Source organism: Callospermophilus lateralis, chromosome 2, assembly GCF_048772815.1.
Source record: "Callospermophilus lateralis isolate mCalLat2 chromosome 2, mCalLat2.hap1, whole genome shotgun sequence".
In the NCBI taxonomy this organism is placed as follows: domain Eukaryota; kingdom Metazoa; phylum Chordata; class Mammalia; order Rodentia; family Sciuridae; genus Callospermophilus; species Callospermophilus lateralis.
The window spans coordinates 26426144-26451273 of NC_135306.1; the positions used below are offsets into that span (position 1 = coordinate 26426144).

A 25130-nucleotide genomic window follows, 5' to 3' on the forward strand; every position below is an offset into this window, starting at 1 on the left:
TGTAATGAAACAAAATATTTGAGCTGCCTCAAATCCTTTGTGGAAGAGGTCAGAATAGAAATTCATTTCCAAAGAAGATGGGAATCCCTGGTTTAAATAATTACACCTAAAATAACCACCACAATTAAGCAGCTCCTTAGCATCAAGTTTCTGGATTTTGGCAGAGGCAATTGAGTTTCCCTTGAATTTTTCCATCCTAGTTACAAAACAGGATTAATTGAATCACTCTGACCAAGTTCCTCCTGCAGCTCTGGGGAAGACTGCTACCATGGGCAGGCATACATCTGTAACAGAGTATTAAGGCTTTATCCACAAATCCTCAAGGGACCACCAATCGTCACAGACTCATATAGTCAACACATTCTAATTTAACAGCAACAACAATAAAAAGTCTGCTGTTCTGACATTAACACAACCACATATGTATCCACCCAAATGAAAATTGTCTGCTGAATTCAGTATCACACTCATCTCTTTTATTCCAGCCAGTTAGATACATATGAGGCAGGTGAGACGTTCTGATGTCTCTGTGTTGTCAAGCAAAGCATCATATGGGGATTTGGACTAGATCTCTTTTCAGGTCCCAGGCAGCCCTGGGAGCCCATAATTCAAGTATGTATTTTTACTATTCCAGGATTCAAACCACAAGTCTATGGGGGAAACAGGATTGATAAGAAAATGCATAGATTCTATTCAAGTGCTGCTACTTTGAATCACACAGCTAGAGAAGTTGGCTAAAGGCACTTATGCCTCATAACTCTACTATACTAACTACAAGCACACAAGCATTATATTTTCTACCCTAAGAAGAAAAAGCAAGAAGAGGAGAGCCACCAAATCAGGGAGAAATAGAGGTGACATTCAAAGGCAGGCAGAAAGCATTTTCAAGGTTCAAAGTAATCAAGAAATGGGAAACCAGGCCATTAAATAATGAACATACATGAAACAGCAATAGTAGATTGCTAAAACTCGTTAATATTAATTAATATGATACCTCTATTAGCAATAAATTGCATTATTAGAATATATTCCCATAAGAGAAATGGTAAGGGGACAAATCAGGCCTCCTGGGAAAGCCGGCATGGAAGTAGAAATGGAGGGAAAGAAGAGGAGCAAAGACAGGGAACAATTATGCTGCATCTGTTTCTTACACATCAGCGGGGGGCACTTTTCCCTAAATCAGTTGAACAGTCAGTGATGTGAAAGATGAGGGCTCGTTAGGCAGCCTGCAGACAGCACCTGAAATGGTTTGTCAAACAGTCGTGCCTCTGAAAATCAACAAGGAACCAGGAGGTGATGCTTCACTTACAAGGGGAAAGGCAAAAATAATCGAGACCCAAAGACAGGGCAACCAGGCTTAACACTGACTCATTATGCTCAGCTCTATGGGAAAAAAAAAAAGACAAAGGAATAGAATGGCAGAGCAGAAAACAAAAAATTATAATAGCAACAAGAAAAGAAGGGGCAAATATTTTTCATATACCTATCTGAGACCTAGTGCTGTACTTCCTCTCTTTTATTCATAGCAATCCAACAGGGTAATGTTATTTCCATTTTCAGGGTTAGTAAATCTCACAAAGGATAATTTGCTCAAAGCCACTCAACACTAGATTCAAAGACAGGTATGTTCTGCTCCATGGCCAAGCCTCTTGAACATAGCGAGGCTGTTTTCCAGAAGGTACAAAATAGTAAGTCGAATATCCATCAATAAAGGAGCTTAAGAAAGAGTTTTGGAAGATCGGTAAAGAAACTATTTATAGACCTGTGAATTAAAAACTGATCATATGCTAACACACAATGCAGGGTATGGGGATAGAAATTCACTGGATTAGACAAAGGGGAAGGAAGGCAAGGGAGGGGGAATGGGAATAGGAAAGACAGTAGAATTAATTGGATATAACATTCCTATGTTCTTATATGAATACACAACCAGTGAAACCCCATATCATGTACAACCACAAAAATGGGAAGTTATTCTCCATGTATAATATGTCAAAATACACTGTAATTGCCATGTATATCTAAAAAAAGAATCAAAAAATATTAAAAATAAAAATAAAAACTGATTATGGATTCAGAGTATGCTTCTCACATGTCAGAAAGCTGAAGGATCCACAGTTCAACCAGGAATGAAGGGGGCCCAAGAGTAAGCCTTTGTGGGCAGCATCTTTGTGAGGCTTCTTTTCTCTACAACAGGAATTCTGCTGATGCACTTGTCCAAACATTGTTAGGTAGTTCCTCCAAATGCTTGTTGAGTCTCACTGCTTACAGGGAGAACACTGCAGATGTCCTTCCAGGCCAGAAGCCCAGCTTCTCAAACTGTGTGAACTATCTACTGGAAGGATTTAGAAGTCCCAGTTGCCTAGAAAAGACTGAATGTAAGGAATAGTGCTTAAACAAGTTAACTCTCAGAGCCCCTTTTGACCTTGATTTTACAATTCAGCATCCATCCAGGAAAAGGGCTTTTACTCAACAAATATTTAGCAAGTCCCTAGTATGTAGTGTTAGGTTTTATTTCATTCATTCACTGAACTTGGCCTCAGAAAAATCTACAGAATCCCTCGGGTCATCTTACCCAACTCCCATGTGAAAAGAAAGCCCACCCTTCAACTCAAGTTAACAAATATTTGCTGAGCAGTTAAGAAAATGCCAAGAAGCACAAAACATGGCTTCTGTTTTCTGAGGTGCTTAAGATGACACAGCAGGTAAATATGGGACCCTCTGCTCATTGATAAGGGAAGTCATACCTCAGTTTCTGCTTTCCCTAGCATTTCCATTACCAAAATGATGACCTCCCAGGGATTCCAGAACAACACAGAGAAGAACAAAGAGTAGCCCACCAATGGGCTCTTTGAAATGCTTATTTGCATTTGGATTCTCCTGTATGAACCATAGCAGGAAGTCGCATCAAAGCTCCTTCCAGGTTTCAAGGAGTAGATATGCCAAAGGGTTTCAACACCCCTTTCCCCATCACACTGCATCATAAAAACACACTCTTTTCCATAATTTTCATTCAACATCATGAGAGTCAAGCTTGACAATCGTAAGACACATTTTTAGAGGTGACAGAAGGAACCCTGGGAGGACCTATCTCTCAATGCAGAGATGTCTGTCCTCAGTTGTATCATCTAGAGATTTTAGCATCTTCTGGAGGTTCTTAGTATCTTATAACAAAGTAATTGTACCCTTACAAGACCCTGAAAAAAATCCCAGACTAAACTGAATTATTTACCAAAGAAGTCCATTGAAGTAGCATTCTAATTCTGAAGAGATCATTTCAGTGTATGTGTGCACCCTCTTCAATATCCAGTCACTGCATTAGACAATAACCACATTTACATAAATCCTCCTTACTACAAATGCAAAAAGAAAAATCTGGACAGTACTGTTGCAAATATTTTAAGACAAAAGAGAATGCAGATCATAATTTACAGAGAAGAAAACGGAGGATGCTGGATGCAGTAATAGCAAACCTGGAAAAGAACAGGGACAGAAATACTACCCACAGCTGTCTTGTATGCAGACTTCCTCTAAGCCCCCAGTGCACTTCACCGTGCTGCCCATTTCAGAAATGGTCCCCCCACCCCAACAACCAACCCTGCCCAGCCAGAGGCTCGAATTCCTCTACTTGCCTAGACTCTAATCAGAAAGTAGATTAGAAACTTTAGCTTTAAGATCTAGAGACAGAGTCTATTTCTCCAGGATGGTCCAGGACTGAGATCCCAGTCTTAGCCTTTCTACCTGGTGACCTCAGGTTAGTTAACTTATTTCTCAGCCTAAAGCAAGTAGGTCATGTTAAAGACATGAGAGCTTTTCCAGAAGGAAATGCATCTTTAAAATGAGGGTTTACTCCTGTGAATAAACTAGTTAATATACATATAAATGTTCAGAATGGTACTCAATTCATTGTAAAGAATTATGTTGTGGTTATTACTATTATTAGTATTATTACTACTACTACTACTACTACTACTACTACTTCTACTATTCTTTTCCTTCCCATCACCATCATCACTTGTCACAGGCACATGAGGGGCTTCTGGCTTGGTTTCCCTTCTAAACCTAAGTTCCTTAACTAAAATACTGGCATATGTGACTAGGTCCTAGAACTGAAAAGGATCTTCCCGGCTCCCTCTCCCAGCAAAGTGCAACCTATTCTCTTTATTCCCAATCCTGGAGGAGTTCTGCTGTGAACCACAACCACCACACTTGATGGGCCCTGCTCAGCTCCCCAGCTCTCCAGTTTGGGCATGTATAGCTGAAACAACCCCAGTGAGATCTTGCATTGAGAGGTACCCAGAGGCACATGTGTGAAGGAACCAGGTTCCAGGCTCTGATCCAGTAGAGAAGAGTGTTTTTCCAAGACCCATACACACAGCCAGAGAAAGAGTCTGCATCACCTGGATGAGGAAATCCCAGAGATGCCGTCTCAGGTCCCTGCTATATGGTTAAGCTAAAGCAATAAACAAGCAAATAACCAAGAGATCAGAAACCAACAATACTGGACACAAGTCAGAGCAAGGTGTAAAGTGGCCTAAAGCAAGCAGGTCAGGTGAAAGACGTGATAGCATTTCCAAGAGGACAGAGGGTTTTGGTTGTTGTTGTGTTTTGTTTTTTTGTGGCTGTTGTTTTATTTTCCTTTTATTCCCTTGTATAGCCCCATACTGAGAAGGTCCTCCAGTATTCACTGAATGAATGAATGAATGAATGAATGAATGGCCATCAGTGTGCAAAGTTCTTCTTTTCAGGGTGCCAGCAGTCTGGCATGGAAACACAAAAGAGCACAGACCTGAAAATGCAAAGGAGTGAAACCTAGACACTGATCCTCAGGGGTCAAGCCTAAAGGCCATCCAACCTGGATACTAAGTGGCCAGCTTGTCACCCCCACTGGTCCCCATGGTTTGGTTTTGCTTCCTGCTCTTTGAGCCTCTGTGGTCACACTGATTATACTGCAGTGTGATCTTCCACTCCTCTTCCCTCCTCACTGAGCAGGGCCTGGCACAGAACAAGAACTCAAGATGCTAAGTGACTGAGCAAAGAATGACAGAACAATATAATTAGGTGATTTGAGCCTTACTTTTTTTTCCTGGAAAACAGGGGAATAATTTCACCAAAAGGCATTCAGAACCAAAAAGGAAATAAATGAGAATTTGACTCTCTATCTCTAGACTAACCAGAACCACAGGGAATTTAAAACTGAATTTTAAAGTAATAATAATAAAACGGCCAATGTGAAGAGAAGAAGGGTATTAGCTGATGATGAGCAGAACTTGAATCAGCAGTCATGTGACCAGCTAAAGTTACCCTTGGTCAATGATGGTAGACTTATACTTAGATCAAGAGACAAACAGCCCTGCTCATCTCTGCCTGAGTCAGACCAAACCCTGAGGGTTGGCTGCTCCCAGCTCTGGATTGAATGAAAACCCCAGATGTGTTCAGGATAACGTACCCACGGGGCAAGAAGACATAAGAGAACATATTAAAGAAGCTCTTTTCCTGGGAGATGGTTTGCAAGAGTCAAGGGATACACTCTGTTTCAAAGGAGCTATTAGACTAGAAACTGAGGCTCAAGAAGGTTAAGTTACTTGATCAAAATCAGGCCATGTCTTCGTGATAGATCTGGGAGTCAAACCCAAGTCTATTAATTCTGGTCCCAAACCAAGTATAGAATCATTGTGCTTAAAATGGATAGGCCTTCGTAGGACTCATTCAACAAATATGTTTGGGTACCTGCTCAACCCAAGCCCTGTGCCCAGGTGGTCAATAAAATGGCAGCCTATTGAAAGAGACGCACACTAATCAATAAACCACAAACAAATTGCATGTGATTACAAAGTGTGATAAATACAATGAAGGCAAATAACTGAACTTTATAAGAGACAATAACAGGCATGTGGAGCTTATGAAGCAGTACAAACAACGCCTAACTGCCAGGTTTGTTCTCTCTGGGAAAAGCTTTGTTTGACAACAAGGTTTGTCTTATAGAAGAGGAAATGGAGGTCCAGAGAAGAGGTGCTGCAAAGGCCAGACTGGCTGACCCCTGCTCTGGATTTTCCTCTATGCTACCCCATCACCCTGCACCTGCTGTTTCCTGAGGTGTAGAGGAAATGAGAAAAGAGTAGGACTCATCGTTCTGCCAGGTAAAAAGCGGTAAGTACCACAGAGATGTGCAGACCGAATGCTATTGGTATCTCAGGACATGAGTGAGCTGAGCCCATCTGCCTCTCCAGCTTCTGCCCATCTGTCAGTGCCACTGCAGACCATGGGCACCCAGAGACGACGTCTTTCAAATGCATTTTCAGAGCATTATGTTAAGTATCCAGTTTGAAAAGAAAACTATGAAAACTGAGCTGTAGATAATTCCCTAAGCCCTTTTCCCCTAATTATGGTGCACACAGACAGCCAAAGAAACAGACTTGGACCCTCTGTTGATTCTCTGTAACATCATCTGAAGTCTAGGTATTTATTTTATTTCAGAATTTGGTTCCTTTTAAAGGAAAACCTGAGTCCCTGAAGAGATCCTCCTTCAGGGATCTGATTTCAATCTCCCCGTTTCCTCCAAAATGGATGTCAAAGGCAAAAACCCCAGGATCCTTATGACAGTCCACTTTGGGTTTCTAATTTTGACAAGGAAACCAGAATCGGATGGTCTAACCCTTGATGAAGAATGCAAGGAGGAATGAAAATCAAATTGAGGGATCGATCCAATAAAAAGAGGTCTGGCAAAACAACATTCACAGAAATAAAATCTCCTGAGGCTCTGAGCTAATAGGAGCAGCTGGTGAAGACCACCAAAGACAAGAGGGTGAGAAAGGGCTTCCAGTGAGAGAAAGCAAAGTGGCTTCCCAGGGACAATGGTGCAGAAATTAGCATTCCAAAGGACCCACACAAAGGGACCCTGGCCAAGCCTGCCTAGGAGGCCCCCTCTCCTCCTGGCCCCTTCTGCAACTCCCCACAAAATGGGTCGGTTTCCTATGTGTTATCTTCTAGTGTATTTTTTTTTAAATAGAAATTGGCTCTTGGCTTTTTTTCCCCCCCACTCTTTCCTCCTTCTTCATTTAGCTAAAAATAAATCGCTCCTCTGCTTGGTATTTGAGCAAAATATGGCCCCGACATCTAAACACACACTTGTTGTCAGAACTTTGTGGTCCTCCCTCTCCCTTTCTTTTAATAAAAGTTTGGATTCCACTGAGTGTTCTTCCACTCTTAAGCTCCAAACATTTCAAACAGCACAAAAGATATGACAAGATGAAAGGAAGTGTCCACAAATAGACAGCTAGACAACTAGTTAGCAGCTTTCTGCTTTTCTTCAAGGTTTTTTTGTGTGTGTGTTTTTTCCCCCTTGCAGGAGAGGAAAAGTTTATTTTTCATTCTTGAAGGAGACTGACTACAATTTTCTCTCTCTCTCTCTCTCTCTTTCTCTCTCTCCCCACCTCCATTTTTCAAGAGTATTTAATGTTGGAAGAGGAAAAAAAAAACACACACACACACACTTACCATGCCATGTGTAACCCTGACCTTTAGAACTCATTGTCCTTCTGGGCAACGTGTGGAGAGCTGCAGTTTAAGTGCAATTGCTCATTCTCCATCTTTTATAGTCTGGTGTTTGCAATTTAATGAGGTTTTGGTGTTCCATCAAGTAAGGGCATTTCTTTAACAAAAGGAACCTGAAACACAGGTTTTGATTAAAAAAACCTGCCCAGGCTTTGGGGAACTGGTTTAAATCTATTTCAGATCGGGATCAACTGAGGTTTGAGTCGAAGTTATTCCTCTTGTCCCCTGACAGGTCTGGCAAGGGCTTTTTTTTTTTTTTTTTTAATTCTTGATTTTAATGGAAGCTGTGTGGCAAGCTCCTCCCCCTCCTTCCTGCCTCTCCATTGCCTAAGCATCCCGTAAGCCCTTGAAATGAAGGTCCCATTTGGGCACCACTGAGAATAACAAATCCAGCTTTTTCTCCTATGCCCTCCTCTTGCTCAGTGCTAATCCAGATTCCCTTTCAGGCTGATCTCTCTGGGTGAAAGAGGGAAGAGGCGAGAGTCTTCCCAGGGAGAGTTCCTTAGGGCTGGAAGGCCGCACCTCTGCTCACACCTCGGAGACACTGTGTCACTACTCCCTCCAGCCCATTAAACACCACTGACCCCTGACATGCCAAGCCATGCCCGTAACCTGCTTCTGCCCTAGGGTTTTCCTCTACTTGTCCAGGAATGAGAAGGTGAGCCTATTTTTCTCCTCTCCTTCATCACCATATCCACTCTACCTCCACTAGCATCCGTTCTCCCTCCTGATGGCCTTGCAAATGTACCCCTTAAGCTTGTGAGATAAGGGTCCCTCTTCTCTAGCCTACCATGGTGCTCAGGTCTAGGCCACCTTCACCTTCTCTAACTGATGTCACAGTGCCAAGTTTATCTCCCTGTAATTCATCCTCTACACCTCAGCAAAGATGATTCTTTAAAAATTGCTGTTGTCATCTTCATTACCATCTTTCTGTGACCAGCCCCTCAGCAATGAAGTCGAGACCTACTCTAGGTTCTGGGGCCCCTCGGGATCTGATCTCTGTTTCCATGGCTCTTCTCCATGCACTTGCATCATAAATTTGATAGCAGTCACCACAGACAAATGGTTTTTTAAAAAAAAAAAAAAAAAATGAGCCTACTCACTCTCAGGCCTCCATGGAGGTAACCCCTCTGCTAGAATGTCCTTCCCCGACTCTGACCTAACGCACATCTCAGTTCACTCCGTGAGACTTTCCCTGACGCCGGTTCTTGTTAACGGTCCCACCTCTGACCACTCACACCTCCATCACTGGACACAGCTGTCAGCCACTTTCTATCTGTAGGCTTCATCCTCCTTCCTTGTGCCTCTGTGTTCTACTAGAGAGCAAAGAATACACCTCTTTCCCCACAGTCTGGCCCAGGAATAAAAAGTTGATAGCTAGATCAACCAATTAATTAAATACTGACCTAAGAAAGAGGTCAGAGATTTGAGCAACCCCAGGGTAGGAGAGGTCTGGAGGTTCAAATGAAGAAAGGTCACTGGAGGCAACTGGTCCATCTAAACTCATTGTAGCTAGGTTGTAGGATGGTGTGTTAGGGGCCTTCCTGACCCTAGGTGGGCCCGTAGGTAGAGCCTCCTCAGTGACACTGTTAACCTTTCCAAGTCAAGGAAAGGTGGGCTGGGGATAGAAGCAGGAGACTTGGTCTAGAGTCCAAAAGCCTGGATCCTAAAGGCCAGGGTGATCTGAGGTTTAGTCCTTTTGCAGGTGTATGGAAGTCATATGACGTCTCTGACCATCATCTGTTACACAAGAAAATACGGTCCATCGGCCCATTTCAGAGTCTAAGTATAAAGATAACATCTCACATAAAAGCACTTAACAAACTAAGCAGGTGTTCACCCTTATTTCATATTTTTTAAGGTCAGCTTAACAAATACACCTAAATCTCCACCCCCTAGAGATGTTCTGTTAAAATCCTAAACCCACTTACAAACAAGTAGGATAAAGCAACATAAACCTAGGTGGTATAAAATAATATTTTAAAGCAGTAACCAGCGTGCTTTTTCCTTTATATCTTGCTGTCATGAAATTTCTTCATTATTACTCCGAGGATATCCTCCTTCTGTCCAGGCACTGAATGTGCATCATCTCCTGCTTGAAGGTAAAGCAGGACCAGAAGGACTGGGAAAACAAGGGGGTGTTTTTAAATATTGAGTTAAAAGCCCCTGGTCCAGGTGTAAAGTAGAAAGACTGAGAGCAGACTTCATCATTGCCACTAGAGTAAGTAAAGACTCCAAAGGCTGAGAGAAAAGAAGAGGGACCACATGGAGAGAAGCAGAATGAAATGGAGGGACAGTGGGCAGCTGTTCTAGCAGCTCCTGCCCATCACTGTCAACTGGGAGTGGAGGTCTGGTTCCCTGCACCTACTGACAATCACCAGTCAGAGCCACCAGCACATCGCCCATGAGTCTCACCTCACCTCTGCCCTAACAGGTAGCCCAGTCCCTTATCCAGTGTACTCCATGTCAAGAATGCCTCCTTCATTGGTCAGCCACACAAATACACGCACACCTGCACCCATGCCCTGAGTATAGGACCTGGAGACTCTACATTTGTTCAAGGTGAGAGTAGATGGAACCATCAACCTGGCATTGGGACACACACACACACACACACACACACACACACACATACACACACACACCACCCTATTGCCTCCCCTTTCATATGTGTAAAGTTCCTCACAGAGGTATGGGGCATCCGAAATTATACTGATAAATCAAAGAAAAATTATATGGATAAATTTAGGAGAAAAAGGGGCTGGGGATGTGGCTCAAGCGGTAGCGCCGCTCACCTGGCATGCGTGCGGCCCGGGTTGGATCCTCAGCACCACATACAAACAGAGATGTTGTGTTCACCGAATACTAAAAAATAAATATTAAAAAAAAATTCTCTCTCTCTCTCTCTCCCTCTCTCACTCTCTCTTTAAAAAAAAATTAAGGAGAAAAAAAGGTGTGGCCTCTAAACAAACACAATAGAATATTAACTCTGAAGAATTGACTTAGAATTATATCACGGTCTTACCTGAAATAGTTATTGTCATAAAACTTCTCTGAGTGTATCGTCTTTATTTATCAGAAGTGTTTTGTTCACGTCACTGACTACTAAGGAACATGGATGAAGCCCGACGATCCTGAGCTCGGTATGGTAAACACTAACACCCACAGAGTTGGAAGGGGTGGGGGTACCAAATGGCCTTACACAGAAAGTGTCAAAGTGCCCGTGACTCTGCTCCAGGGATGTGCTTTTAATTCCTGCCCTGAGCTTTCTGGCAAGGGACAAGCAGGATTTAACCTCCTCACATGTGATTAGAGTAGAACACAAAGTGACTGACCATTATTTAGGGCAGAGATGAGGTGAGGTGAGACTCAGGGAGAAAATACATGAGTTGCTGGTTGCTATGACTAGAGATTGTCAGCCTGGAGCCTGAAGAGGAGGGAAAGCCCAGGAGGCAGAACCCTGCAAAGGAATAAAGAGCTTAATTCCTAAGAAAAAAAGGAAAACGCAGCAGGCTCTCACCCCGTCTGTGGGAGACTACAGCCATCCCTCCGCCCTCCCTCATGTTTTTTTCAACCACTAATTTCTAAGCACCCATGATGCTTTGGGCAAACTGAACTCTACTGCGAGAACAGAAGTCAACTAGGGGACAGAGTGGCTGACCACATGAAGGTTATATGGTCCCAGGGACAGACATCATTACCTAGGCAATGACAATACAAGGGAATGTGTGCTATGAGGAGAAAGTGCTTTCTATTGTGGAAAAAAAAAAAATCCTAGAGGGGAACTTGACAGAGTCAAGGGTTGTGCATAGCGGTTCAGAAACATTATGGTCAGAAGTACCTCTTAAAACTTCTTATAACTGACAAACAGTAATTGCATGTATTTATGGAGTACAATGTGATGTTTCAACACATTGAACGATGAGTAAGGAGACTGCAGGTAAACCAGGCGTACTTCAGTGAGCCAGATGTGGAGCAGAGTTCTCACACAAGGCCCAAGAGAAAAAGCAAACCTGTATATAGGTTTTGTCTGATTCTCAGAGTTCTGTGTATTTGTTGTTATTGTTTTGTTTTGTTTTTTATTACTGGTCAATGAGGAAAGCTGTCTGTTACATTCAAATTTGGATGTCTGATTTGTCTTGACATTCATTCATGGTAACAGCGGACTGGAATTGAGTAGTGATTACCCCTTTAGGGTCTGCTTTGTCGCAGTCCACATCACTCCTTCCTGTGCCCTGCTATGGTCTGAATGTGTTCCCCCAAATTCCTATGTTGAAACTCCATCATCAATGTGATAACAGTAAGAGGCAGGGGACTTCAGGAGATGACTAAGTCGTGATAGTGGAGCCCCAGTGAATGAGATTAGGGCTCTAAGTCTTGTGTTTTAGTTAGTTTTTTCGCTGTTGTAACCAACAGACCTTACAAGAACAATTTCAGGGCAGGAAAAGTTTATTTAGGGGCTCCCAGTTTCAGAGGTCTCAGTCCATAGACAGCTGGCTCCATTCCTGGGGGCTCAAGGTAAGGCAGAATATCATAGCAGAAGACTGTGGTTGAGTGAAGCAGCTCACACGATGATCAGAAAGCAGAGAAACAGACTCCACTTGCCAGATATAAAATATATACCCCAAAGGCACATCTCAGTTACACACCTTCTCCAGCCACACCCTACCTGCCTTCGGTTACCACTCAATTAATCCTTTCAGGGAACAATTCACTGACGAGGTTAAGGCTCTCATTTGTCCTCTAAACCTTCTTGCATTGTGCCACATGTGAGCTTTTAGGGGACACATCACATCCAAACCATTACATCCTGTGAGGGTGCAGTGTTTGTGCCTTTTGTCATGGGAGGACACAAGAAGATTCTATAAGAAACAGGCCCTCACCAGACACCAAACCTGCCTGCAACTTGATCTTGGAATTTCTAGCCTCCGAAAATCATAAGCAATAAATTCCTGCTGTTTATAAATTACCCAGTCTAAGGTATTTTGTTATAGCAGCCAGAATGGACTAAGACATGCCACCAGATGTTAGGTCAGTTGTCATGTATCATCAAGTTTATGCTATTGTATGTGAATAGCAGAGTTCAAGAAAGAGAAAAGGGTTTCTTATGTCTAAGTTTCTACAAAAGATGGGAAAGGTAGGGTGGCTCCAAAAAGCCAGGTTTCACTTGCTTCTTACCCTCATTGATGGGGTGGTCCAGCCCCTGGATGTCTTTTGAATGTTGAGGCCCTGGTCTACACTTCCATAGGATAAGAATCCCATCTTCTTACTTCTGTGGATTCAGCACCAGGCCCAGGTTTTGGTAGAGAAGAAATACATGATTTGCTATTGTTTCATCTAGAGTTTGCCAAATAAAATACAAACTGCCCATGAATTTCAGGTCAGCATTTTTTAAATATCTGATGAGATATCTAAGCATCTTGGATCTTTATTTGCTAAGTGTGACAACACTACTTTCAGCCCCCCATTTCCTCTAGGGCTCTCCACTGTTGCTCACTCCCATCTCCCAGGAGGGACTGCAGGAAGCATTATCTTACTAGAGTAGTCATCCACAGACACTCTTCCAGGGCAACTCTCTATGGGAAAATCCATTTTCCTATAATGCTCCTGTGGCCCAACAAATTTTGATATAAAGAAACTAGGGCTTTATTGCCCCCTAGTCAATGATCCAAAATCATAGACACAAAGGGAGACAGGAGAAGAGGGGAGAAAGCCAATTGCAAAGAGAAAAGAAAGAAGAAAGGACACCATACCTGTCATGGGTCAGGCAGAAGACTCCAGGGTCCTTGGGGAACCCTAACAGACTTACGCACATTAGTGAATTTTAAAAAGTGTCCAATGGTTCGAGTGTGGGAAGAGCACATTTACTTCAGAGAATATGGAGCTAAATTAGGGTGAATGTAAAGAATGAGGAGACAACTGACATGAATTTGGAGAAGAGAGCAGAGGTCATATCTGGGAGCTCTGGCCAGATTTTCTAGAATTGAGGCTTTATCCTAAATCCAATGAAAACTTTTTGAAAGCCTTTAAACAGGGAAAATAACTAGAACTTGATTAGAAAGAGCTCTCTCAGCAAGAGAACTGGGTAAGAGCTGAGTTGAAGGAGAACATGCCAGAGGCAAGGAAGCATTGCAGTGGTCCAAATGACCACTAGTTAAGGCTAGGCAGTTGTGTGGGGATGGCAGGTAGAGAGTTTTTAGGTGACAGAATCACCAGGACAGGTGACCATTTGGAGGTAGAGAGAGGAGGAAGCAGGTCAGACTTAGGTCCAGGGGCTGGGGCTGCCCAGTACTGGAAATGAACAGGTTCCCATGAATCTGCTGAAGCAAAAGGAGGCCACCTTCCTATCCCTGTCTTTTGTTTAGGATCCTTGCTTTCCAAAGGTTCAGCTACTGATTCACCTAGAGTTTACCAAATAAAATACAAGATGCCCATGAATTTCAGGTCAACATGTTTTAAATATCTTATGAGATAGCTAAGCATCTTGGATCTTTATTTGCTAAGTGTGACAACACTACTTTCAGCCCCCCATTTCCTCTAGGGCTCTCCACTGTTGCTCACTCCCATCTCCCAGGAGGGACTGCAGGAAGCATTATCTTACTAAAGTGGTCATCCACAGACACTCTTCCAGGGCAACTCTCTATGGGAAAATCCATTTTCTTATAATGCTCCTATGGCCCAACAAATTTTGATATAAAGAAACTAGGGCCATATTGCCCCCTAGTCAATGATCCAAAATCATAGACCCAAAGGGAGACAGGAGAAGAGGGGGAAAAGCCAACTATAAAGACAGAAGAGAAGAAGAAAGGACACCATACCTGTCATGGGTCAGGCAGAAGACTCCAAGGTCCTTAGGGAACCCTAACAGACTTACACACATGGGTGAAGGAATTATTGATAATATTCTTTTCCTTAATCTTCTTACTTCTCCATATTTCTAAAATTGCTACATTGAGTATGTGCTACTTTTATTTTTAAAAACAGCAAATTTTATTTCAAAAAGGACAAATAAGCAGACTATTCAAAATTTTTTGCTACAAAAATTTTAGGATTTGCCTTTAAACCTGTGATAGCGGGTAGCACCATTTACATTCATGGGGCAGAAGCATTTGTAGGAAATTGGTAGAGGGGGTTCTGTGGTCTGATGACTCTGCATAAGCAGTAATAAACATGAAGCAGTCACATTCAGGAGCAGCACTTACTAACAAAAAGCTACTCAGACTAATATGTCTAAAACCTTCGGGGAACTCTATCAACACGCCACATCTTTTTAGTAGAACCTTCACAATCTGATGCCACCATGCACCCAAAGCATCGACCCAGAAAAGCAAAAGATAAAATGATAAGGAAAAAATAAAATGATATGTTTTCTTTGTTACAATGCCAATTTGCTTTTCTCCCCTCCCACACATGAATTCCAATGGGTGCAAGCTATTCTCTCTAGGGAGGAGGGGGGGAAGAGGTAATCATGACGAATTATCCTTTTTCCAAGTTATCATCATCTTGCTCTGTCTCTGTCAAATTGTTCCTCCAACACAGCAGTCTGCAAGCCCGGCTCAGCCACCCCCCTCCAGTGCTATTTATACCTTTTGGATCAAACCAGCACTTTTGCATATCTCAGCCATTCCAGGGGCTGCCGTGAAGAACTGCACTGTTTTCAGTCATTTCCATCAGAGTTGTTCGTGGTCACATCCCTGAATATCTTTAAGGACAATGCGTTCCACAATCATTTCAATCTAAATCTGTCGATAATTATGATAGAAGGGGATAGTCTAAATTTCACCCATGAAGGAATGGTTCATTTTTCAAGCCGATGTGTAGCTTCCAAATTATCTGTACGCAGCAACACAACCTTGATCTGCAACTTTGCAAAGAAGTGCATGTGAGCTGCTTCTGCTGCTTCTCTTTCATCTTCTTCTTCTTTTAAATTCCCCCAGGAAACTAATCGCTCTTTGTCCTAAAACAAGATTATGCTTTTTCTTCTTCAGCAATTTTCTTTCTTTCATAGTTTTATTTGGTAGGTCTTGGCTTCTTTTATTGAAGTAGACACTCGTGGAACAAAAACTGAATTTTCTAAATGGTGGGGAGGTAGTAAAAGAAGGAAAGAAAAGAGTGTTGCAATGAAAGGAGAGAAGGATGGAAGGACTGAAATTAAAGAGATGATCTTTTGTTCTAGAACTATCAACCTAGCAGGACACTGCGGCTCTCTTTCCAGCTATTTTTTCTGGCTGGAAAGTACACTGAGTGCCTGCAGATTTTTAAAGCTTCCCTGTGAGGGTTACAGACTTCCCTAACCACAGTCTCACTCTTTTCTCTGCAATTCCCCGCCCCGCCCTGGAGTCAGCATCCTAGGAGTTTATATCTAAAGTATTTAAAATACTAGATATGGCTATAGTCAAAACAGATGATCCGTGCCGAACATCGGGAGGTTTAAAAATGAAAATGATACTGTAGTAAAGCTTAAAGGGAATATGGGATGAGGGGGTAGAAGGAGAGGAAATATTTTAAGACCTCTAAGGCCACTTCTTCCAACTTACCAGAAGGCTATATGTTAGGAAACTTGGAGAAATTTTATGGTGTTTACTGGAACCTTCTTGGATTCTAACAATAATTAGTCTGTTTCACCCACTTGGGTTTAGGAATATGTATAGGAAGGAGCTTCACACTGGCCAGAATTTCTCTTAATTCTCAAACAAAGAATGCAGTGAGCAGCCAGCTGGTGTTCCACACCCTCAAAGGAAAACTCAGCTTCTCCATTTACTTCCTACCCAACAGAGAGAGCAGAAAGAGTACAGGAAGTAGAATCAGAGGATCTGGGTCAAGTCTTGCCCATCTGAGGATATGGATTAAGTCTCAGTTTTCTCACACTGAAAATCAGAATAATAATTTAAAAATCCATGAGCATTAAAAGACACAAGGGTAAACTAAAAAGCTCCAAGTTCATTGTTTATCACCATTAACTATCCTGGCTCAAGGGGAGGATCGGCCCCCACCTCACCTCATCATTTGACTCTGTCACCTGCTTCCAAAAATGTAACCTGGGAGGTTTCTGCTTACCCTGTGAGCATGCTCAAGTTCTGTAAAAGGGCAGATGAAATCTAAAGAAACTACCGTTTCCTCCATGATGAAAATGTGTCTCTAGACCAAAATGCTCATATCTAAAACAGCATTTGAAGTATTTTCTGTGTGTTTCTTACCATGGGAACAAGATAATTTTCAAAAAAAGAAAAGCAAGACAGGAACAAATTAATTTGCTTTAAATTAATAATAATGTGAAATGTATATAGTGTTTTTGCCATTTCTCCCTCACTCTAGCCCTGAGATGTTGGTACTAGCAGTATCTCATATACAGATAAGAAAACTGAGGCAGAAAACAGAGAAGTGACATATGTCCCAAGTCTCATAGCAAGCAAAATAGTTGTGTAGCTGGATTCTGGTTAATTTGAGCATGCAATCTAGAATCAATGTGATATAAGGTTGGCAAGGCAGAGAATAAATATGTCATTGTGATTTCTCTTTGCCTTCAGGATAGGATTAAAGTCCTTCAGCTGTGTCACAAAGCTCTCCCTGCCCTGGCCTTTGATAAACTCTCCAGCTTCATGTCCCACCATATATTCCCACACTCCAGCCACGCCCCCTTCTCTATATTCCTTTAGGTGTCCTGCCTTGCTCTGCACCCTTTCCTAATATACATATGCTTCCCACTTCCGTTCTGTCTATCTACCACATCTTACTCATCTAGGAAATTCCACTCAGGTGTCACCTCCAACCCCCAAACCCAAGTAGGTCCACATCACCTGCACCCTTTCCTCTGCTCACAGTGTGCCTGAAGCTTACCTAATGGTGATGTAACACAGAGGATTCAGTTTCCCCACCCTCTACCCAAACAGCCTGCAAACTCCTTAAGAGGAATTCCTTCTTTTCAGATATGATATGGAACAGTGTCATAAGGAGGTAGTTGCCAACAAATGCTGAGTGTGTGGCCAGGAACAGAAAAAAACGCAGGAAAAAAAAAGCAATTGCAAAAATTATACCAATGCCTCACAAGAGAATCTTTAGCATTTTTAAAACACTGTCATAGATTTTCTTGTTTCACCCTCAGAATATTTTATAAAAGTCAAATGCTTTATCATGGAAACACAGATTGGCCATTATTTTCCCATCCCAACGCAATATGATTTCTGTGTCCTTTCATAGAAACCCTCCATGTTTCCCTGTCTCTTCATCCTTCCTTCTATCCATAACAAGCTTCACACTGGTCACATTTAATACATTTATTTTTAGGTTGGTTTCTCTGAAGTCCTAGACAGTCCATATCCTCGACTTGAGGACCTTTGTTCTTTTTCTTCCTCTTTCTTTTCAGTAAGATGCCATAAACTCTCTCTGGTTGACAATTGCTGGCCACTCTTTTCTTTTCACCTTACAATGAGCCCTCTGGCTCTAAAGTCTTTTGCTGCAGGGCTTAAGAAGTCAGGAACTTTCTACAGTCTTCCAGCAACAGTCTCTCATAATATTCAGTAACTATCTCTTTCATTCCTATTCTGCTCTTTTCTACACCTTATCACAGTGATTTTGCCTCTTTATCTTCTATTCTCTGATTTTTCAATTGGTGCTCTGAGGATCACTGGGGATTCCTGAGAGCCCGACAGAGGCCATGGAGGGAGCTGTGGGGGAGCTGCCCCAGCCCAAACTTCAACCCAAACGACTGCTTTGGGCTCCAGCTAAACTATAGGTGAAGAAAGAATTCTGAGTCTGAGGCTTCAGTAAGTTTGAAAATCACTTCTTCACCCACTGGGTTTTCTATTAAAGATGTCCTGATTGCCTTTTCTTTTTATAACACAGCCCTCATCACTTTTTTTTTTTTTTTTTTTTTTTTTTGCTTCAGCATTATTATGAGTTCAACATACATACAGTCCCAAAAACTTTGGAATTCGCCTCAAGTCCATCCTCTTCCTCATTCTAAATCACAAGAGTTCTTGGTTCCACCTGCAAAGCTCTCCTTAAAACTGATTCCTCTTCACTATTCATGTTACCTGGGTTTGGGCTCGGTCCACTCCGACACTTTTCTTCCCCACCAAGAATAATCTTCCTAACACACCTATGTGCCTAAAGTCCCTGTGTCCTTGTTCTCCCTTCCTCCATCCCAAGCCTGTATCTCTCTTTCACTCCATATCAACCCAATGTAGGACCTCTTCAGGGTCCTTCCAAAGAATTTACTCCCAAAAAGAACCAATGAGCAGCTCTTTTTTGTGAGTGATCAGCTGCATCTAGATGAAGCTGAATATCTCCTTCCCAGCTATGGGCTGCCAGAAATTCACTGAAGTGGGTGATGAACGCAAATTTCATACTTTTTGTGAGACGCGTATGGCCACAGATGTTGCTGCTGATGCTCTGGGTGAAGCATGGAAGGGTTATGTGGTCCCAATCAATGGCAGGAATGACAAACAAGGTTTCCCCAGGAAGCAGGATGTCTTGACCCATAGCCATGTTCACCTGCTACTGAGTAAGGGGCATTCCTGTTACAGACCAAGGAGAACTGCAGAGAGAAAGTGCAAATCTGTTCGAGGTTGCATTGTGGATGCCAATCCGAGCATTTGCAACTTGATTATTGTAAAAAAAAAAAAAAAAAAAATGGAGAGAAGGTTATTCCTGGACTATGGATACTACTGCGCCTTGTCAACTGAGATCCAAAAGAGCTCAGAAAATCTACAAACTTATCAATCTCTCTAAGGAAGATGATATCCACCAATATGATGTCAGAAAACCCTTAAACAAGGAAGGTAAAAAAACAGGACCACAGCACCCAAGATTCAGTAGTTCATTACTCCACGTGTCCTGCAATACAAGCCCTGGCGTATTGCTCTGAAGAAGTAGCGTACTAAGAAGAATATGGAAGAGTCTGCAGAATATGCCAAAGTTTTGGCCAAGAGAATGAAAGAAGCCAAAGAAAAATGCCAGGAACAGATTGCCAAAAAAATGCAGGCTGTCCTCTCTGAGAGCTTCTACTTCTGAATCCAGTCAAAAATAAGAATTTTTTAAAGAATAACAAATAAGATCAGACCTTCAAAAAAAAAAAAAAAAGTGAGTATGCAAGCTAAACCTTACTAAAGATCTGTGGAGAAGATGGCAGAATAGACTGATAGCTTTTTCCCCATATCAAACCACTTAAGAAGTCAGAATAGACACTTCTTTCTTCCTCCCATGTCCTCTCTGAGCCAGGCCATCCCTCAGGTATTCCCTGCCTGCACTTGCCCATGAACAGTGTCTTACCTCCCTGGTTACTCTCTCTTCCACTTGCCACAGACCCACTTCAAGATTGTCATTCCTCCTACAGCTATAGATTTTAAATCTGGGACCCAAATATAAAAGGACATGCATTTGGAGTCAACTAGTCCTGATCAGAATCCCAATTCTGCCATCTAGTTGCTCAGTGACCTTGACAAGTTACTTTCTGTCTCCAAGCCTCATTTTTTTTTTGTTCTATAAAATGAGATAACAATACTCCTCTCAACAAGATTTAAATAAGGATTAATGATAGCATATGTCAATCATAGAACACATAACAGGTACCTAATAAATGGAATTAAAAGTAATTTTGTTGTTCTTGCTCCTCTTGCTCCCCATCTCACCAAGCTTCCCATAAGGAAACAATTTCCCCATGTGTGAATCTTTTCTATGACCATTGGGATCACTCTACCATAGGATGTTACCTTTATCTGATTGATATCTACCAAGAAAGCTGCTCACCTGTGGCTAAGTATAGGCTATTTCTCAAGCCAAAGCCATCAGAGAAGAAAGTAGTCACAGAAGAAAAGAACTGTGACAGTAAGTCCTAAATATGCAGGAAACAGAGATCCACTCCTCTCTAGAACTAATATCAAGAAGTAGAGGTGTCTGCAGCTGTTCCCCTGAAAGGTGAATAGTCACAGGGTGTCTCCTCTGTGGAGGGATGAGACAACAAGGAAGGCAGGCACCCCATAGGCACCTCAAGTTTGGAATGTATAACCTGCACAAAGATCTAGAGTCACACACAAGTCCTCCATCTTCCCACTAATATCTTCAAGCAAGTTTTGCTGCATAACTCAGCTGAACAAGTAGGTGAGTCCTTGATCTATACAGTTATGCCAAATGATAAAGGCAGAAGATGTTCTGCAGAGAATAGAGTCATGGTGGCAACAGTGGGACATGAGAAACACCAGGAAGAAGGGGAAGCCCGGGGGAAAGGCTGACTCATTTGCCCTTCTCTTTCACAAAATTCTACTTATGGTGCCAACTTGGAGGTTTCTGAGAACTATTTTTATTAGGAATGTGGCATTTCCTATGGAAGAACTCATCAGCTTCTGTGGCTTGATGGAGAATTCAGGGAATTTCTTGTTATCTTTTGTCCTGATTTATAGGACCAAAAAGCATTTGGAATAGCTGGACCAAGATAATGAAGTGAGAATCAACAAAACCCTAAAGCAAACACACAAATCTATATACCACCCCCCCTAACAGAACAAAATATCACTTCAACCTAAACACTATTCAAGATGGAGCCCAAGGAGGCACCAAAGCTCTTCAGGAAGAAGAGAGGTCTGAGCTCTTTAATATGAGCTGAACTCTCAAGGAACCTCAACAGATTCCCTTCTTATCCTTGTCCAGGACCTTCTCCATCCCCATCAAAGATTCCTCCAAACCCCAGCACTCACCTCAAGCCCTGTCATCCTTATATCCTTGTCCTTCATATTCTCAGAGAAAATTATTTCACAGATCCACCCTGACTTCCCTTAACTTCTTTACACCAACCACCATGCTGATCTATAATATCCTTAACTTCTCCTTCCAACACCCAAACAAGAGTAGTTCCTCTTCCCACTTTAGAGTCTATCATTCTTTGCCTTATCCTTTCCCATTGAGGGTCCTTCCACTTTTGATGGTTCAAATCCTCCCTCTCTATTAGATCCCTATTGCAACAAAACACATCACCAATGTCTCCTAACTTCAACATTCTTGCCTTTTCCTATACACCTATCAAGTAGCTACTATCTTCTCTTTCCCTCTTTTATCAAAACCAAGTATATTCACTCATTACTGTAAAGTGATTCCATCATCACTTTTTGTGCATATCATAGCATGTACTGCAGCACCATACTTAGATGGTATGGGTCAATCACTCCCTGTGGCCCAATGCAATCAAAAAACATGGTAAACTTAAGATGTATGAAACTGCGGCTGACACACACAGCATACTGTTTTGCAGTAAACTTGCTTCTTATAACTAGAAATCACATACTCTAAAATAATGATAAAAAGTATAGACGAGTAATACAAAAACCAGTAACAGTTGTATTATCATTATCAAGTGCTATGTGCTGCACATGGTTGGATGCACTATAGTTTTCTATGATTGGAGGCAAAGTTTGTTTATACCAGCACATCACCATGAACATGAGGAATGTGTTGTGCCATGCCTTCAGTAGGTAATAGGAATCTTCCAGCTCCATTAGAACTTTAAAGACCACTATAATATGTATGGTTCATCATTGACTAAAAATGTCACTATGGCCAGGTGTAGTGGTACATACCTATAATCCCAGTGACACAGGAGGCTGAGGCAGGAGGATTGCAAGTTCAAAGCCAAACTCAGCAACTTAGCAAGCCCCTAAGCAACTTAGCAAGACCCTGTCTCAAAATAAAAGAATAAAAGGAGTGGTAATGTGGCTCAGTGGTTGAGTACCTCTGAGTTCAATCCTTAGTATCAAAAAAAAAAAAGAAAAAAGAAAAAAATATCGTTATATGGCACGTGGCTGTATCTAGAAGGTGTTGTTCATTTTCATGGTACTTAAAGCCCATCATTCACTTCTCAAGTCAGCCCCCTAGATGTTCTCCTCAAGAACAGCATAAGCTCCACATTTCTCAAGCCAATGAACACTTTTTCACCTTTGCTATGTGACCCTCACCCCTTGGACCTTCAGCACCACCAACAGCTCCATTATCTGGGAAACCTGTCTACCCTTCAGATTCCACTTAAGAGTCACCTTCTCGATGACCTTCCCCAGGCCTCTGTGGGCAAGGGAGACTCCATGCTGGACTTCATGCAGTACTGTGACCCCTCTCCTCATCTTGAACTGCATTTAACTCTGTACCTCTCTCCCTCTCCTGATCCCCAAGTTCCTTCAAAACACACACACTGTGTTTTCATCACCAGACATGTATGTAGGCCTCCAAGAAATTCTCTTTTAAATTTACCTGAATTTATTCTCATCTTTTATTATAAAGAGCAAGTTGAAGCAAAGCTTGCCTGTTTATTTATTTAAGAAAATCTTGTGGTCTAATTGAAACTAGAATCAATTCTCTGTGGTTTTAGGGTTTGTTTATTTGTTTGGGTTTCCCCCCCCCCTCTTTTTTCTTTTCTATTTTTTAGGAAAACAAATTCAAACATTAAAATATTCTCCACATTGAAACTGCACCTCATGCTTATTCAAGTTCACAGTGGAAATACTCTCAGGCATACACATGCACCATGGTTACACACTAACACTGGTGGTAAAAGCCAAGTGTGAAAGAGGCTGTCTGGAATGCACAGTGGCATAACTGAAAGAATCTGGACTCGGAGGAAGACACCTGGGTTCTAGTCTCAGTTCTGCTCATCACCCACTCAGGCAAGTCTCTTCTTCTGTTGCCCCATCTGAAAAATGATACGTTTGAATTAAATGATCATTAAGGGTACTTCCTGCTCTGAATGGCTATAATTCTTTTTTTTTTTTAAATAAAGCTTAAAAGATTTCATGTATGAAATACAGATGAAGGTCACAGATCTCAAGAGGCTGAGGAGCAGTGAAACCAGCCTCTAGGAAGAAACATGAGCCAGAATGTTGAAGTCCCCAAGAAAGTTAGCCATGGCTGGAATTTAAGATAATTTCCCCATCTGTAAAATGGGGACAGTGAAGATTATCTAAATTAATCTGCATGGTAATTGTGAGGACCAATTTACCTAAGGCATGACATCAGCTGTCAAGTACTTCAGGAAATATTTTAAAGTAAATTATTAATAATAATAATCAACCATAGGACAGGAAGTACAGTAGAAATTTCTCTAGAATTTAAACATATGAACAAATACTCTAACCCACTCAGTAAAGAACACACTCTCTTATAAAAAATAAGAGCCATCTAGACTTATCACAATCATGGTCAGAAAGAAAAGTTGATAAATATTACATTGATATTTGAAATACATCCAAATTGTGTTATGAATAATAATAGCAGCCACAATTGTGTTCAGGATGCACTTCGGTTTTGTGAAACCCTTTCATTTTACCAATGATAACACTGAGTCTCCGAGAGATTAAGTAGCTTGCCTACTGCTTCACAGCCCAATAAGACAGGGATACTTAGAGTTATGTAAACAAGGTTTCCCCTGGAACTAGTCAGAAAACTTCTAAAACACACATATGAATACATAGACAAAGTGATGCATATGATAAATAAAACTAAATCTCCCTGGGCTACAGAGCTCATGAAAAGGATTTGTGTGTGTGTGTGTGTGTGTGTGTGTGTGTGTGTGTATAAAATTTTCATTGTTTTAGAATGGAAAACCCAACAAAAAGACCAGAGAAATGTAGCCCCAATAGTAAAGCAGTATCTGAAACACTAAATCCAACTTTGCAATTAGGAGATGTGCTACTAGGTGGAAGGCAAATAAGGTTTCATTTTCCAAGTGGACTCAGGAAGAAGAAGACACAAATGTCTTAGTGCAAACACACACACACACACACACACACACACAAACACAAATCTCCCAAGAACCTAAGTTCCAAACTATATAAACACACAGGCAAAGTTGGTTCCAAATCAAGGAAGTGGCCCTTGCCTGGAGATATTTCCTGGGATACTCAATGTGCCTTGTATTTCCAATATACCACTTTGTAAAATTATAATACTCGTGAGGTTCCTGATTCCATATGAGTCCAAAGTAAGAAGGTGGAAACTTTTCAGTTGCTGCTTTTCACAGACTAGTAGGGTCCAGGGTTATTGGGTGGAAGACAAAAAGCTAAATCTAAGAGAAAAAGTCAAAAGAAATCCTCCCTCCCTGACCTCCCACTTGATTATAAAGTAGGTCTGGGTGGATTTGCTCTGGGAATTTCACATCTACTCTTGTCACTTTAATGAAGAACCTCACTTCTTTTTATTTCCTAAACCAAGACACTAACACCCTAAATAGAATCTGAGTCCCTAAACTCATACCTCTCAATCCATCTCTTAAATGATAACCAGAGTGAGCTTTGTCAAATGGCAATCTGAACATGTCACACTCTTCAATGAAAAATTTAATTTTTTTTTTAAATCTTCCAACAAACTGCAGTTGCTCACAGAACTGAATAAAGGCAAAATCCCTCAGTGCCGAATCTGAAGTTCTGTGACCTTTGGTTCCATTTTCTGTCTCACCCTCAACCCTGCAATTCAGGCTTACCAAGTCAACTTGAGGACATAATCCCTTGGGTACCATATTCTGACATGTCCCCATGCTTTTATTCAAGCCAGTCTTTCTGCTTGAAATACCCTTTTTCTTTGTCCATTAGGACAAACTACCC

At 41.7% G+C, this 25130-nt stretch overlaps 1 pseudogene; it reads left to right on the forward strand.

The window, feature by feature from the left end:
- Positions 1 to 18825: 18825 nt before the first annotated feature.
- Positions 18826 to 19582, forward strand: LOC143390779 (small ribosomal subunit protein eS6 pseudogene; annotated as a pseudogene).
- Positions 19583 to 25130: the final 5548 nt, after the last annotated feature.